This window comes from Fukomys damarensis, unplaced genomic scaffold, assembly GCF_012274545.1.
Source record: "Fukomys damarensis isolate Sample0158 unplaced genomic scaffold, DMR_v1.0_HiC HiC_scaffold_16, whole genome shotgun sequence".
Taxonomy (NCBI): Eukaryota; Metazoa; Chordata; class Mammalia; order Rodentia; family Bathyergidae; genus Fukomys; species Fukomys damarensis.
This window is the reverse complement of record NW_022900928.1, coordinates 132,080,467-132,097,097: the sequence shown is the minus strand read 5'-3', so window position 1 is coordinate 132,097,097 and position 16,631 is coordinate 132,080,467. Positions and strand designations below refer to the sequence as shown.

The window sequence follows — 16,631 nt, the reverse complement described above, 5'->3', positions numbered from 1 at the left end:
ACTCAAAAAAAAAAAAAAAAAAACCCTGAACCAAGGACTTCAGACAATACTCAGAACTAGTTGCTGAGTCTTGTTTACTTTTATCTCTTCTCTTCTTGGTCCTTCTCTCCTGATGTACCCACCCCACTGCTGCTCTGGATAAAGTCTGCAGGGAAGGAGAGCAACTGCCCTCGGTCACTGTGGTGCGGGACTAACTGGGCCTAAGGCTGTGGCTGGGCTCCTCCGGTAGGAACTTCCCAGTGCACAAAACCAGCAACTTCAGGGGTGGGAAGTGTTCAGAGCATTAAGAAAAACCTGATCATCTCTATCAAAACCAGCCAGGGCACTGCCATGAATGCCTCTCTGCCTGCAGTCCCATGAGCAGATAACGCACATAATGCCCCTGCTGGCCAACTGCCTGTGTTAATGCTTGTGTGTCTGCAGTGAGGAGATAAATGAAGCTTACTGCATGCAACTCACTCACTCCCTTTATGCCTCTCCATGAAGGCTGGGCAGTGTCTCTGTGCAGCTTCTCTGTGCAGCAGATCCGAATGCCAGGTGACAAGGAGCCGGCAGGGTTTCACCGGTGCTTTCAGACTATGTTCCCAAAGGTGAACTCATGGGTTACCCTGAAAGGGAACCTCAGAGTCCGTCCACCCAGGTTGGTCTCAGGGCACCTTTGCAGCCCAAATACTCAGCATGGACCGAGTGTGTTCAGCTGTTAGCTCAGAAGCCCAGGGAAGCCAGAGGGCCCCTGGCCAGCACAGGAAGGGCCAGGCAGAGTGAGGGGACTGTGCCTGCGGAGGGGGAGCTGAGCAGGGTACTAGGGGTGCCAGCCTGCCAGAGAAAGGGTGGGAACTGGCTCTGGACATGGGGCCTCCAGCCTCCCCTGGGCTGGTCTTGGGGGTGGGGATTTAGGATGGAGGGTTCCATATGGTAACAGCCGTCGGCCTGCCAGCCCTGGCCAGAGTGTCCAGACCTCTGAGACACCTGCCAGAGCAGCCTGGGACCTCGGGCCAGCTGTGTCCTGTACAAAGCTCCACCACCCACCTGTTCTGACAGTGAGGACATCACTTGGGGAAACATCAATGCAAATCAGCTCGACAAATTTGAGTAATGACATCATTTGATGAAACTTACACACAATGATGAAGTAAGAATTTCAGTAAGAAAATCCAAGTCAATGTTTTGAGAAGACTCATTGAAGACAATTGGTTTTGCAAAACAAAAACACCATTGAAGGCAATGCAGCCAAGACAACTATGTTAAAGATGGGGTTCCGGGGAGTCTGACCAGGGCTCTAAGTTCTGCTTCTTCTTCACAAGCATTCCTCATGTCCAGAAAGCAGCACCAGCCAGGATGTCTGCTGGCCTGTGCTGACCCCAATCCGCATCCAGGGGCTCCCTGGGGCCAGGTTGGACTGTCACTTTGCAGGGCAGGGCCTCCTCCACTGGGCACACAGCAGACTTCGCTACTGGGCTGAATCCAATGAGGTGACCGTGGGGATGCCAGGGGCAACTGCTGGGGCATTCCACAGTGACAGGACTCAGGGAGGGGTACGGGAGCTGCCTGTGCGAATGAATGCCATTCCTGGACTGGGCGCGAACAGAAAGTCCCATGGCCATCGTGAAGGGCCAGCTGACACAGGGCAGGACACACTCCCCTCACACCCTCAGGCCTCGGATGCTAAGCGATCCATGCTGCCTTCACCGCAGCCTCCAAGCAAAGGGGAATGAAGTTCAGGTCAGAACCCAAAGCCGAATCCACTGAAGCCAGGAGCAGAAGTGAATCCAGAACTCGGACCTTCGGGCACCTGCGCCAGGGAGGAAGAGCCACGGGGCCTGCTGATTCTCTTTAAGCAAAACTCTTCCAGAAGAGATGTCTTTAAAACAGAAAGCCACAGTTTCTCTAGAACACAAAGGGCAACGCAGGCCCCAAAGGACTGGGAGAGGGCCAGGGCAGGGGGTTTAGGTGCCAGGGAAGTGCAGGCAGTGAATGCTCCAACTGCAACATCCCATCGTCGGCAGTGTAAGAAAGTACCAGCAATGCCAGCTATCAGACCCTAAAAATGTGGCCAATGCAGCTACGGAACTGAATTTAATTTAAACAGCCACAGGGGGCCAGTGGCCACCACGCCATAGAGCACAGAGCCAGGCAACACAGACACCCATAGTGCAGATGGTGCCCCATGAAGGAGGGGTCACCCGAGATTTCCCGAGGACTCCCGACTGTCCCGGTCACCTCCTCCCATCAGGACACTCAGGGACTCAGGCTCTTGGGTGCCTGCCACTTCTTCCACCCCACAGACACACCCCTGAGGTTCAGGGGAGCTGGCGCCTGAAGGATCCTGGATGTCAGCGGCATCGAGGGGCGCCTGAAGAAACCTCATTTGAAAGGCAGTTTCTGAGGGAGTGGCCAAAGTCCAGCACTTGCTGTCAGCACCACACTCACCTGGAGAGACGGGGCACTGCCGGCCAGTGTCCAGCACACACTTCCTCCCCAGAGGCTTTTCAGATGAGGGACCGAGCATGCCTGTCCTAAGTCTCCGTCCCTCCTTAAGAAGCAACTCTGGCCCAGCAAGAGGGCAGAAGAAGGCTCCACACAGCTGCCCTTTCCTCAGGGAGCGGCCAGCCCCTCCAGACCCTGTGGGTGCACAGCCTCCCGCGGCAGGCGCTGGTGATGGCGACAGGTGGCCTCTCCCTGGACACTGGTGCTCTGGGAAGGGACAGATCGATCCCTTCTTCTAATCTGCGTCAGCCCGGGAAAGCATGTGAGTGGCAGCGTGGAGGCAAAGCCTCGAGTCTTATCTGGAAACCACGAAACGGAGATTCCCATTGGCTTTCTCCTCAAAAAATAAAAAAAGAAAGAAAGTAAAAACTTCTAAAGGAATGGAGAGGAGGAGGAGGAAAGGAAAGAGGACTGAAGCGGCAAGAGAAGAGGACGAACTCCAGCCAGCCTTAACCGTGGGCCAGGTATACCAGTTTTCCTGAAATGGACAGTTTTGGTTTTAATGTGCAGTTCTCCAAACATTTTAGATTTTTTTTTTAATGTAAGGAAGTGAGGAAACTTTTCACCAATCTGAAAATACTGATGGCGTCCATGGGCAACCATGATTAGCAATGGGGACTCTGGACCTGGGCGAGCCTGAGCAGTACACCGATCCACATTGGTTCTCAGTCCCAGAACCACCAGGCTCCGGGGAACCTGCATCACCTGCACCCGCCAGGCCCAGGAGTGGATTAGCAAACACCTGACCAACCTGGGCACGGCCGAGGCTCCTGCCCCAGCGAGGGCCTTTCCTCCTGCACCTGGGCTGTGTCCCCATGTGTGGGAGGGGCAGGATGGACTCAGCAGGTGGGGGTAAGCCACAGCTCCAGAGCCTGGAGTCTCCTGCTCGCCCAGGTGGCTCCGATGTCATCAAAAGCATCCCGGATAGGAAGAAATGGGCTAAAGGTGTAGGGAAAGTGAGAAGGGTAGGGGAAAGGGAACAAGGGAAAAGAAAAAAAAAATATGAGAAAATGAAAAAATGGAAATAAACTGTTTGTAAATGGGGAGGGGAGCGGGGGTGAAGGGAGGGCAGGGACAAGGGGAAAAAATGAGAACCAAGACCTGTCATGTAGAGGTACAAGATCCCAATAATGAATGTAACTGTACTGCATACCTAAAATGTACCAAAAAACAGACCAGTTATCTTGACTCAAAAAAAAAGCATCCCTGTACAGAAAGCAGCAGAACTGGGGGGATGGAGCAGAGGGGCAGGGAGCACAGAAGGTGCCACACCCCTGAAGAGGAAAGAGGCAAGCACACAAGCCAAAGGATGCATGCAGTTTACCCCAGCCAGAGAGGGCGAGGAAAGGGGTTCTCCCCGGCCCCCAGAAGGAATGGGCTGCAGACACATGTAAGGACTTCTGCTCAACCTCTAAGAACCCCGAGAGAACAAGCCACTAAATGAGTCTTAGTCTGTCACATCAGCAGTGGGATGCTCACACCATGGTGTCCTCCGCAGCCTGCTCAGGGGCACCGGGCCCCACTGCTCCCCCGCAGCACGTGTAGAAGGAACCTCTCCTTCCTGTGTCTGAATCTCGGCTCTGCCACACTGAGTCCTCCTTCACCCCACACGGACACAAGGCAAACCCTTTCCCTGGGCTGCGGCGTGAACCAAGGGAACACTGCAGCGACTCTGACCCCTTCCACCAGAACAGGTCTGCAATCACCCCTGTACCCATAGGAGGCTCGGGATGTGGTCCACCTTGGACAGACGGACGGACCGCTCCCTGCTTCCACTGAGCCCCTTCCCGCAGGGCTCCTGCTCAGCCGCTGCCAGAGCCCACACCCTGGGGCCACACAAGTCACCCACAATTCCCTCAGGGTAGACAGCAGGCACTGGCAATGTGAGCCAGCCCCCACCACATGCTGCCCAGCCTCCCAGAGGGCTCTGCCCTGCATTTCTTGGATACCAGCAAGAGGACGCTGGCTCCAAAGTCTCCTCCTGGGAAACCCTCAGCCTAAGCCCAGGGCCTCCTCTGGATACAGAATGCACACACCCACACTCCGGGCACCCCTAACTCACAGGAGACCATGGAGCCCTTTCTCCCATTCCTGCTCTGTCCCCCACCACACCCCTCCCTCAGTGAGCCCACACACACCAGATCTCCTTCGCCTCAGCCCCCTCTTCAACACCACAGCCCACCCTGGCTCAGGGTGAGGATTCAGAGAGCCACACTGTCCCACAGTGAGTGATGGGCTGGGAGTCCAGCTGCAGATGGGACTTAAAAATATCAAGTTCAGGCCCACAGGAAGATGCTCCCGCACAGGGTCACAGGAGGGAAAGCAGGAGCCAGTGTGGGTGCGAAGGTGCCGACCCTTCCCTAGGGACAGCGACAGGAAATGAGGACCACAAAGGGCACTGGGCACAGAGGCACGTGTTCAAGCTAGACACTGCCCAGTGCCCTCTCTGTGCCTCGGCCACCAGCTCCTGGTCCTGAAGAGGCGGGCCATCTCCACCTTTCCCACTCTCCAACTCCACCAATAATCCCTCCAGCTCAAAGCATAGCAGGAAGGAGAGAGACAAGGACTTCCACCTGCACTCCACAGCTCTGCACACTCTGTGCCCACAGTGCCTGCAGGCCTGGCTGGGCACCCTGGGAGGAAGGACAGACCCAGGGACAGGGTTCAGCTTGTACTGGGTCCTCCCCATCACACCCAGCTAGAAGAGACAGCAGCACAGCAGTGTGACAGTCCTGCCAGCCCAGGAAGGCCACAGAAGCCGGAAAAGTGTGGCTGTGAGCTGCTGGCTTCCAGGAGAACAGGAAGCAACTCTGTTTGTGGCACTCTGTCCAGACAGCCATGGGAAACCAACACAGGGCCCTGGGTTTACCTGATCGTAACCCTAGCAGCCTCCTGCCTGTCTCTGCAGCCTGCTGCACTCAGTTGCAGCCAGCTCTTCCTGGGGTGTGCAAACAGGAACCATGGCAGAGATGGCACCTGCCCGCCTGTGACACACTGGCCTTCGAGGCCTGCTTCACACAGTACAAAGGCGGTCAGAACTTGCGGCACATCCACAGTGCATACACTCCACCACTCCTGAATGCTTCCAGAAAGAACAACACAGACCAGCAAGCCCACACTGAACCTGAGTTAATAACAGATACGTGAAAAAAAAAAAAAAAAAAAAAAAAGATGACATGCAAGCAGCAGCTCTTCGCCTGGTCTTGACCTTAAAACGCACTGAAACAGCTGCGAAACGGACAAGTTATAAAGCGAGAACTGTTATGAGTTAACTGCATTATCTACACAGGTCAGTATTCACTATAAAATTCACTGCTTGGGGGCTGGGCATTTAGCTCAGTGCCACCACACCTGCCTCGCAAGCGCAAGGTCCTGAGTTCAATCCCCCATACTAGGGGGAAAAAAAAAAGAATTCGCTGCTCTGTAGTTTATGAAAAGTTTTGGAATAAAACATTGTGAAACAATAGTTCAGTAGCAAAATATCCTTCTAGAATCTTCAAGTTTACGTGAGAAGATTTTGATATTTACACTTCACAGCAGGCTTTTTAGGAATATTTTCATTAGAAATAAATGAGAAAAGTGTTCATAATAGCATTCAGACACAGGGGCCCCTGCTTAGTTCCTTGAAACCATCTCCTTCCATGCCCTTCATTACACCAGGAAGGCCTGAGATAAGACACTGCCACACAAAGCTGTTCTCTAGAACACTAAAAGAGTTCACTTCCCAAGTCTGGAGTTAAGTCAGAGTGCCAGCTGCTAGTGCTTCCAGATGGTATCAGATACAGATTTAACCCTTGAAGGGTTCCGGAAGGGACGTGACAGCATCCTCTCCTGGGTGGGCTTCACTGAGAATCCTGGGCCAGGGTCTCTCTGAGGGTACCGAGCTCTGCCTGTGTGCAGGAGAGAGATTTTCAGGGCTGCACAGAGGAGCCCGAGTCTTCAGTGGCCAACCTGAGTTAAAACCAGCCCTTGGGAACGAATTGAGTATGTAAGTCAAGGGTCCATGGAGCTTTTAAAAGCCTTCTGTTCACTCCCATAAGAGTGATGCAGCCAAGCCAGGGGGACTCCTCCGCCTGGGCTTGGGAAGCTGGCAGGGGGCACCAGGCTCCGGACAGCAGGGACCAGTGCAAGTCAACACCAGACCCATCTGGATCAGCCCCTTGGCTACATGTTAAGTTGCTGCATGGTGCAGCGGCTGAGGCTTGGACAGCACAGGAAGGCCCAGGCAGAAGCATCAATACCTCACAGGGAATTCGTGGGGAGCTGGCTGCTGATGTCTGGCTTGAGCAATCGGCCCCAGACCATTCCCACAAGGGAGGCACCCTGAGGCAGAAATCAGGGTCTGCGGGAATTAATCCTCCGTAAGAGTAAGGGCATCACCAGAGACACTGTTCCCAACAGGGGCCAGGCTGTAACTGAACCCCAGTTTGTGCATCTAAGGGAAGCACCCTCCTGCTCGTCAGTACAGTAGCCGGAGCACTTTGAGATCCCATAGATAAGGCCATAGCTGTGATCATGAATGGATTTTAAAAAGCTGTGTGGGCTGAACCAGAACATCCTGAGGAAAGGTGGCCATGGGAAGGGGAGCTATTGACTGGTCAGGAATAATTTCCTCCAGCGGAGCTCACGTTCCACCAGCAACACACACCCTCCACAACAGACAAGGCCCCGGGAGACAGGGCTTGGGGACCAGAGACCCGGGCTATCGCCTACCTCCCGGTGACACACACGGGACCTGGAGCAAGCTTCCTACCCCTAAACATTGGTTTCCTTGGGTAAGAGAATCCGCTTCGCCAAAGCCATGGGGAGGGATTTAAACCAAACAACACATTCGAGCACCTGGCCCAGGGCCTAACGCACACCAGGCACTCCAGAAACGCTGGTTTCCTCCCTGCCTACTTAGGAGCCCTTTTCTGAGTTACAGCAAAGTTCATTATGGCAAATTCCTAGAACTCACCCTGCCCAAGAACAAGACAGTGGCTCTATTAACAACAGAGGCTCCCCTGGGCTACAGTTAGCGCAGGACAAAGGGAACTGTAAGGTCCAGCTGTAAATGCAGTAGTGTGTGCTGAAGACCCTGGATCCAATTAATTTCCTCCACAAGAGGAACCAAAGCTTTTCAGCTCCAACTCTGGCCTGTGTGGAAGAAATCAGAGCCTCCTAGTGAGAACCCAGGCAGCTTCCTAGGGTTCCCACTTTCCTCTGGCCAAGCCAAGAGGCAAGTATGAATAAAGCCACACCCCACGAGAGGGCCAGGAGTTGCTAGCTGCAGGACGACCCAGCGTATTCACCACCGAAGGCAGGGGAGGAGGTATTTGAGAGGGATAAAAACAGCGCAGGCCAGGCAAGGAGGGCCAGAAGGGCAAGGCAGGAGAATACAGAGGCCAAACGCTGGGAACCAGGTGGCCTTGGAGGGGGGATACAGGGAGCAGAGGGAAATCCACCCCCGTGCCCAGGGCCTGCGCCATCCAGGCTACCAGATCAGGGCGCCCTGTTCCAGCACCCTCAGAGGGCGGTCCTCAGGGGCCGGGCCCACCCGCACCTGAGTGCTGAGCTGGCCAACAGAAGGCTAGGTAGGCATCCCTCCCACTCCTCAGCCCACAGCGCATGCAGTCCCCTTGCACACTGTAATCACTTGATTACAGTCATAATATGTTATGATTCCACTGCACTGCTTGCTTATTATGTCATGAAAAAACAGAGATACAGTTTCAATTACACTTAATGCCACAGAAGAATGAAAGGAATCGTTTTCCATCCTACAGAACAGCTATAAAAGTTCCCTGCACACTGATTTCCTCCAGCAAGACGGCTCAGGATGGTCACACACTTGCAAAAGTTTAATGCTGTACTTACTCCAGGCTTGCAGCTCAAATATTCTGTCATCATCTATTGCGATGAGCATTTTCTGCTCATTTTCACAATATCCGGGTATTAGCTACTTGGCTCTAGAGAAGAGCCTCGAGCTAGTCATGGAAGAGCCATCAATGTGTTAAACTGAAAAGCTTTGTGTTTTGTAAAATATGGCAAAAGTCAAACTTGGGCGGGGGAAGAAAGTCACGGGCAGCGCTGATGCACACAGGAGAGAGGCTCCGGCTCTGTCTGTCAACAGTTCTTAAATCAAAGGCCTCAGTTTCTGCCTTAAATGCTAAGTCAATTATGGGTCTAATCCAAAGGCAGAATTTAATGGGCCTTTACTGAAGTTCACAGATATTTTTCCAAAGACTGAATGAGCTATTTAATCGTCTTCACATCCTCACCTGACAGGCTGGTAGCCGAGAGCCTCATGAACACTTGCTGGGAGGAGACCATCCAGGCCAGACTGGCACGGAGGAGGGGCCAGGATGCAGCCTCCTCCTTGCCTAGCGTCCCTCCCGCTCAGCAGCAGAGGAAGCAGGCAAGAAATAAAGCAGTCACTTGCTCTACAAAGACCATCTGTTGTCCCACCCCAGCCCTCCAGGCCAAACTGGTACAGCACAAGCTGCACTCGTACCCTCCTGGCGCCCCCAACCCCGCCCGACAAGTGTCTGAGTCCAAAGGGCCTCTGACCCGAACAGGGAAGACTCAGGATGCTGACACCTGAGCAGCGTCACAGAGGCTGCCCCTCCCTGCGATGCACAGAAAGCCCAAGTGTGTGCAGACACCACAGACTACACAAGGAGGGCCCCATGGGCCTACACAGCTGGGCCCCAGGAGCCAGGCCCATGCTCCAGCCTCCAAGAGCCGACCTCTCCTCCACACGGCCAGGTGCTGGGGCGGCGCACAGGGGGACTGAGAGCAGCCTGAGAATTCCTAGGCACCCCTGCTCCTGTGAGGCACGCAAACCCGATGCTCCCAACGCCAGAGAGGGAGGACTGTGAACTCTGTCCTCACGCTGCAAGGACACCCATCATCTATCTTGTCACCGCCCTAGGGAACGAAGTGCCACATGGGTGTCCCCAGGCCAACATTGGAGGTCCATGGCACTGCGCTGCTCCCCAGGGAGCGCCCACCACTCAACTTTTTTTTTTAGGTCAACGTCTTTTTATGTTTAACTTTTGCCCCACCTCCAAAGGTCTAGCAGCTAATCAATTATTCAAGAATTAAGACTATAGTAACTGTATCTACTGGACAACAAACATGGCTAAAATGAACAAAATTCCATAAAGAACACTTATCAGGTCCTCATCACCACCTCCATCCCCAAATATACCTCTGTCTTTGCTCTGTGACTGAACAATGTTCTCTTCACTACACCGCCAGCTCTAAAATGTAGAAACTAGCTGGCCTCTAGGGCCCCTTCCAGGTCTGTGCTCTTTATGAATTGGTTCACCTATACATATTTTTTCAATTTTTTTATCTTATTGGTTAATTGATACTTTTTAGGTATACAGTACAGTTACATTCATCATTGGGATCTTGTACCTTTACGTGACACATCTTGGTTCTCATTTTTTCCCCTTACCCCTGCCCTCCCTTCACCCCCTCCACCCTCCCCTATTTACAAAGACTTTGTTTCCATTTTTTCCTTTCCTGGTATTTTTTCTTGCTCCTTACTTCCTTCCCCTACCCTTAATCTTTTCCAAAGGCTTCTGGCAGCACCCACAACCTTTGGCCAATGGCCCCCTGCATCATGACCGTACCCACATGGCCCTTCTCCTGCAGGCTCAGCCAGTCCCCCACTCCGACTGGGCCCTTCTGCCTTCCTCCTTGACACCGGGGCCCACGCGGCCACTGATCTCCAAGTCCTTAACCTTTCCATGTCTGCAAGTCCCTCTGCCACATCAGGTAACTTAATCAGAGGTTCTGGGCACCCAGGTGGGGCATCCCTGGAGCCACTGCCCATCAGACCCCAGCAAAGGGCAGGAGAAAGCCAGCTAACCCCACACCTAAAACACTCCACAAGCACAATCCTATGGCACTTCTTGTACCTGGGAGCGACATGGAGACAGACCACGGAGCCCCGAGCAGGTGTCTGCTATAAGAGAGGATACGGAAGGGCAGGGGCTCCGTCAGGAGAAAGAAACCTAGCGGGCTGCCATGGCAATGGGGGGGTAAAACCCACAGAGCAGAGGCAGAGGCAGGAGGATCGTCAGTTCAAGACCAGCCTGGGCTATATACACTGAGTTCAAAGCCAGTCCAGACTACAGAGTGAGACCTCATTTAAAAAAACATTTATCAAAAAAGAAATTTAAGGAAGCTGATGTGGGAGAGAACCAAACCCCAAGAAAGGGAAAAACCAAAATGAAGAACAGTATTTCTTGGACTCTTTTAAAAATAAAACAAACAAACAAAAATGGAGGATCACTCATATACCACACTATATACAAAGAGTAACTCAAAATAGATCAAAGGCCTAAACGTAGGGGGAAAAGCCACACAACTCTTAGGACAAAGTATTGGGGGGTATGCCTTCCTGACTTTGGATTAGGCAGTCGGTTTTTAAATATAACATCAAGAGCCCAAGCAACCGGTAAACAAAAAACAGGTAAACTAGATTTCATAACAATTAAAAAGCTTAGTATATCAGAAAATACTACCAAGAACATGAAAACAAACCAGAATGAAAGAATGTATTTGAAAATCATATGTAGAACACATATGCATGTACAATTATACACAGAACATATAAAGAACTCCTACAATGCACCAATGAAAAGAAAAGTAACACAATCTTAAAAGGGGCAAAATAAAATAAATTAAAAATAAAAGGGGCAGAAGACACAAACAGGCATTCTCCTAGGAAGATACACAAACCACCTATAACAAACACAAGAACTGTTCAACTCTACTAGTCATCAAGGGAGCGCAAATTGAAACCACAATAAAATAACACTTCCACCCTCTACCAGGTTATAATGAAGAAAGGCAGAAACAACACCTCCTGGCAGGATGTGGGAAAACAAGCCGGTGGGAGCTTACGCCAGCCTGTGACGGAGAAGAGGATCAACAATGTGAGGTAGAAATACACACCACAGAGGAAGCTCCATTCTGTCTCAGAAACCAAGAAGATCCCGACCCCTGCTGCAAAATAAAGGAAGCCTGAGGGTGTGAAGCTCCGTGAAGAAAACAGTCACAAAATCCCACACATGGCACGGCTCTATTTACAGGAAGTGGCCGTAAGAAGCAAATCCTCAGAGACAGAAACTCAATTACAGATTACCAGGACCGGGGAGAGGAAGAGATTTAGTGTCTGCTACGGGGTACAGACCAAAGTGTACTGAAATTATGGCTACATGGCTCTACAAATATACTAAAAACGATCAAATTGTATACTTTAAAGGTGGTGTATTTTGTAACATTAATTGTATTTCAATAAAGCTGCTATTTTTAAGAATAAAAATGGCACAGTGGGGCTCATAGTGCCACAGTTCAGATCCCGAACGTCCCCCAAAGGCCCATGTGGTCCCTGGCAGGCAGAGGGGCGGCAGAGGAAACCTCAGGAGTGAGGACCACTGAGGCTTTCATCACTCTGCATGGGTGTGAGGCCTCACTCTGGCTTCCAGGCCAGGAGAGGAATTCTCCAGCTGCGTCCTGTCTCACCAGGGTCCTGAGTAGCAGGGCCAACTACCATGGACGCAGCTTCTAAAACTGTGAGCAAAAGGAACCTTCCCACCTGGCTGCTTCTGTTACTCTGTCACAGTGAGGGGACACTGGCTAACACAGTGGGCATGGAACACTTCCAGGAGGGTCTCACAGAACCACGCAGCAGTCACATCTGGGGAGCTGGGTGAGGCCTCCCAGGTCAATCTGTCTCCTCCTACAGCGAATTTTCCTTACTCTCAGAGGATGATGTCTACATCAAGGCAGGTGATGGTCTAACACGATCCACCACCGGGCAGGTGGCAGTGCCCGCCAGCCATCAGCAGGTGTCCTGGTTACCAAGGCCTGGCTATCTTGGCACAGGGAGGCACCTCAGGACACAGGCATGAACGCCTGCTCCCAGGACAACTTCCCAAACACTCTTGGGACAGCAAAGCCACCCCCCACATTCCAACACAGTCTGAACAAAGGGGAAATCTCTAATAAAAATGCGTAATGACCTTTTTCACTTCCACATTAAAAACAGAGCTACAGGGTTACAGTAACGATCGCACAGGGCTCAAATGCTAGGTGCTTCACTTCTCCCCAAGGTACTGTGGGGCCCTAGGTGAAATCAATTTGTCCAGGACATTTATAGCTGGTAGCACAGCCACACTGCTGTAAGGCATGGCAGGTGAAGAGGTTGCATCTTTCTAATGGAGCATTTCGAGGCCAAGTCCTTGGTGAGGAATGCAGCCCAGTCCTTCAGAACACTGTTCCTACGGGAAAGCCACACAGGGCTTCCTGGAACTCCATGTGAGGCTAAGTGGGTTGGCCTCTCTGGGGTCCTCTTACTTCTCCTGGAAGCTGAGAGCACAGGAAAAGCAGGGAGGAAAAGGAAGTGGACGGAGACAGGAGAATATTCTCAGGAATGGCCTGAGGCATTTTCAAGGGCCAAAGAGGTCAGACTACAAAAAATATATATATAGATAGATATATATGGTTTTGTATATATATGTATATATGTATATATAGATATATATGTGTGTATATATAGAGATAGATAGAAATATATGGTTTTTCTCATCACACTTCATTCTTAGAATCAATCATATGCATCAGAGATACAGAGAAAGAGGAAAGCAAGAGAAAGACACAAGAGACCAAAAAAGAACAGAAGCCTGTCAGGCACAGAGAGCAGAAGACAGATGGTGCAGAGGTAACAAGAAAGCAGACAGAATTTTCAAGGGGAAAGAGTAAAACTGTTTTAAAGGGGGGAAAGTGGTGACATTTGATATAAATATATAATGAATAAAACATTAAATGAAACAGTCAAATAAGTGATGAGCCAGGGATTTAGCTCAGTGGTACCATACCTGCCTTGCAAGCGCAAGGTCCTGAGTTCAATCCCTGATACCCGCCCCCCACAAAAAAGTCATGAAATGAAGAAACGAGGCAATCTGTGTCTAAAGACACCCAGGCCATGAAAACTTCTGCCCAGGAGGAAGGATGAGGAAGCACTCAGCGGTTAACCACAGTGGGCAAGGCTGCATTTCCCATCCTGAAACCAATCTACGTTAGCTGTCTTCCTAATGCATAACCTCACTGACATCAAGATGCTGTGCACAGGTGGAGAAGCGGCACCCAAGTGCCAGCCTCCATCAAGCTGTCCAGCTGGCCCTGGCCCTGCCCACTCTGCTGTGACCATGGCAAGCTGGTGTTTCCTCTGTGCCTCGGTTTCCTTATCAGGACAGCCAGGCAGGGTCTAACTTGGAATGCTGGGGGAATGAAGGGGGGTCTTTTGGGTCAAGCACTTGGGGGGCTAAGAACCAAGAAAAGGACAGTTAACATCACTGGAAATGTTCCCAACACTTGCAATACTCAGCGGCCAGAGCTCTGCAAATCACAAGGACGCCAAGCTCTCCCAACACCACTGCCTTTAGAGACACTTCCCAATTCCCGGAGCTCCTAACTGGTGTCCCCCACTGGAATCAACCTGTGCAGCACACCAGTCCCAGATAAAACCAACCTCCTGGGAACAGGAGCTGCTGAGAGGACAGACCACGTGGAGAGGCCAGGACTGGGTGCCCCGAGTCCACAGAGAAGGCCCAGCTGGGTTCTCACCCCCCTGCTCCCCGCAAGTAGAGGGTCTCAGGCTTCACCCCACAGCCCAGACCAGGTGGGCCTCCTGTCCTGCAGATCTGCTCTGAAAGCACACAGAAGCAACAACCCAGGTTGAAGCTCTTCCCCAGACCAGCAAACTAACCTGGGCCACTGCACCAGCTGGGGAGGCCAAGCCCACCTCCTGCCCTTACCTGTCTTCTCCCAGAGGGCCCTGGGCAACAACAGGGCCAACCTCAGGCTCCTGTCCTGAAGAATGATCCAAAACAATGCAGCCCTTGACTGAAACCTGACTGCTACAGTCCAGGTGAAGAGCAGACAAGCATGCACGTCCGTGTCAAGGCTCCAGCTGATCAACCTCCAGATGCACGTGAGTGTGTGCAGTCGCACGGGAGCAGGCACTGTCACTGCCCAGCTACACAATAGAAAAGGACTTCCAAAAGTATGCTCTGTCCTGGGAGAGAAAGTATTAATACTGAGCCGAATGGGCCTTCTAAGGCAGTCAGTAGACATATACACAGATATCCAGATCCAAATACAGCTCTGTCTACCGCTGACATGTGCTTCACACTTATTGCACAGAGCAGCTCAGCAGTCACACACACACACACACACACACACACTGGAGCCAAGACCAGTGCTCACTGATCTCAGCCAGGGGGTCCATCCCCAGCAGTGGCTGCGCCCTGCCCAATGTCATCTAGGCAGTGAGGCACGTGGCCTCTGCAGTCCTGGCCCCTCCAGGAAGCCCTCCTCTGGCCTGTCACCCAACTCCCACGAGGCTCCTCTGTAGGATGGGCCTGGGCCCCAACCCCTCCTGAGAGCCCTGGAGGAGAGGCCAGGAACAAGCTCTCCAGGAGCCTGGGGTCAGCATTCCCCCTCTCTTCTGCAGCCACTGCAGCAGCAGCTGAGGCTTAGCAAGCCAAGGGCAGCTGCAGGCCAAGGACAGAGTGGACCAGACATCAAATGCCTGTTCTCCAATCCAGACTTGGGGTGATCACTGGGCTGGCTAGGGAGTTCCTTGTGCCCGGTCAAGGTCACGGGGCTATTCCGGGGAACAGGTCAGCCGCCATCCCAGACCCCCGCTTCCTCCCTGCCCACAACTGCATCTCTCCCCGGCTTCAGGCCATCTGCAAAGCTGCAGCCACTCGCTCACTGCTCCCACCAGAGAAGCAGGGGTGCAAGGATCTGCTTCTGGGGCTATGTGGCTGTGCTCTGTCCCGCTGCTTACCACTTCACAGCAACTGATCACCATCACACATGGTCTCCTCCCCATGCCTGCAAGATCCAGCCCTCCAACAAGGGCCATGTGCTTGAGTGGCTACTTAACTCCCCTGATGATCCCAGGCTGGGGATTCACTCTGGGATGAAACACAGAGGGAGTCGCCGAAATCAGAGTAGAATCACTTCCTTGTATTCCGCCAAAAGTAATCTGGTGGAAAGACACCAGGACTGAGCTGCTCACGGGCTCACGCAGACCCTCTTCCGGTGGATACTGGGGACGGAGGGCCACACTGCACAAGACTCACGTGTCTGCAGCCGGCGCCCCAGCTGGTCTTCTGAGCGCCACCCACCTGCCTCTGTCTGGGTGTCACCAGACACCCAGACCTTTCCTTAGACAAGAAATGGTGTGTAAGTGGTGTGCCCAAGGGGCGAAGGAGCTGGGGTGAGAGGCCAGCAGCTGTCTACCTCCCTGACACAGTGTGGAGGGCAGGAAAGGTGGTGCTGAGCAGCACATCTCTCTCTGGCTCCTTTAGGGAGGGTACCATTGTCACTAGCTGGTCTCCAGGGACACACAACTGCAGAAGAACATCGCAGAGTCGCTGGCAGCCCCAGGCCAGACTGTCTGTACCCACCTTCACGGCCCTGCCTGGTGGTGCTCACCCACCCTGGCAGAGCTCCCCTGGTCAGAGCCTGGGTGGCCGAGTCTGCAATGCACTTGTCCTGGGGTTCACCCCTCTAGGGCTCCCCACACTACCAGGAGCTGGAGAGAAGGCGACCTCTGGACAGAACAGTTCCAAGTGGAACCCCGCCCTCCTCTCACTACCCTCCTGGGCCTCTCCTCACTGGGCCTCAGTGGGTCTCCTGAGAGGCCCCAGGAACCCAAGCCCAGACCCGGAGGGGGCACTCAGCAGAAGGGCTGCAACCTGGCCCTCCCAGGATGGCTCCAGATTATCCTACGAGGCCCCACCCAGGTCTGCACTCAAGCACTCGGGGCCCCGGGCTTCCCAGACAAGAGGCATCCGGGGTGGGCCCCAAAACGAATGTCCCCTGCCCCTGTGATTCTCATGTAAGAAACCTGAATGAGCCAGGCATGGTGGCCCATGCCTATAAGGCCAGCACTTGGGAGGCTGAAGCAGGAGAAACTCCACACGTTGGAGGGCAGCCTGGGCTACATAGTGAGTTCGTGGTCAGCCTGGGATACAGGTGACTCCGTCTCAAAAAAACAAAGAAGAAACGTGAATAAAGGGAGAACAACATGCTTCACCTCAGCATGCACACTCATGCAGGGCACAGTAGGC

General features: G+C 52.8%; 1 protein-coding gene and 1 long non-coding RNA gene across 8 annotated transcripts in view; both read right to left on the bottom strand.

The window, feature by feature from the left end:
• Agap1 (ArfGAP with GTPase domain, ankyrin repeat and PH domain 1) overlaps positions 1-16,631 on the bottom strand; it is a 468,989-nt gene that overhangs the window by 403,689 nt on the left and 48,669 nt on the right. The window lies entirely within an intron of this gene.
• On the bottom strand, positions 2,239-16,443 carry LOC104863615. Of its 2 annotated transcripts, none has more exons than XR_780632.2 (5): positions 15,639-16,443; positions 15,341-15,541; positions 14,304-14,563; positions 3,239-3,426; positions 2,239-2,821 (listed from the first exon to the last, which is right to left on the bottom strand). It is a non-coding gene; the product is annotated as an uncharacterized LOC104863615 (long non-coding RNA). The 2 variants fall into 2 exon arrangements; XR_780633.2 differs by having other exon boundaries at positions 2,239-2,786.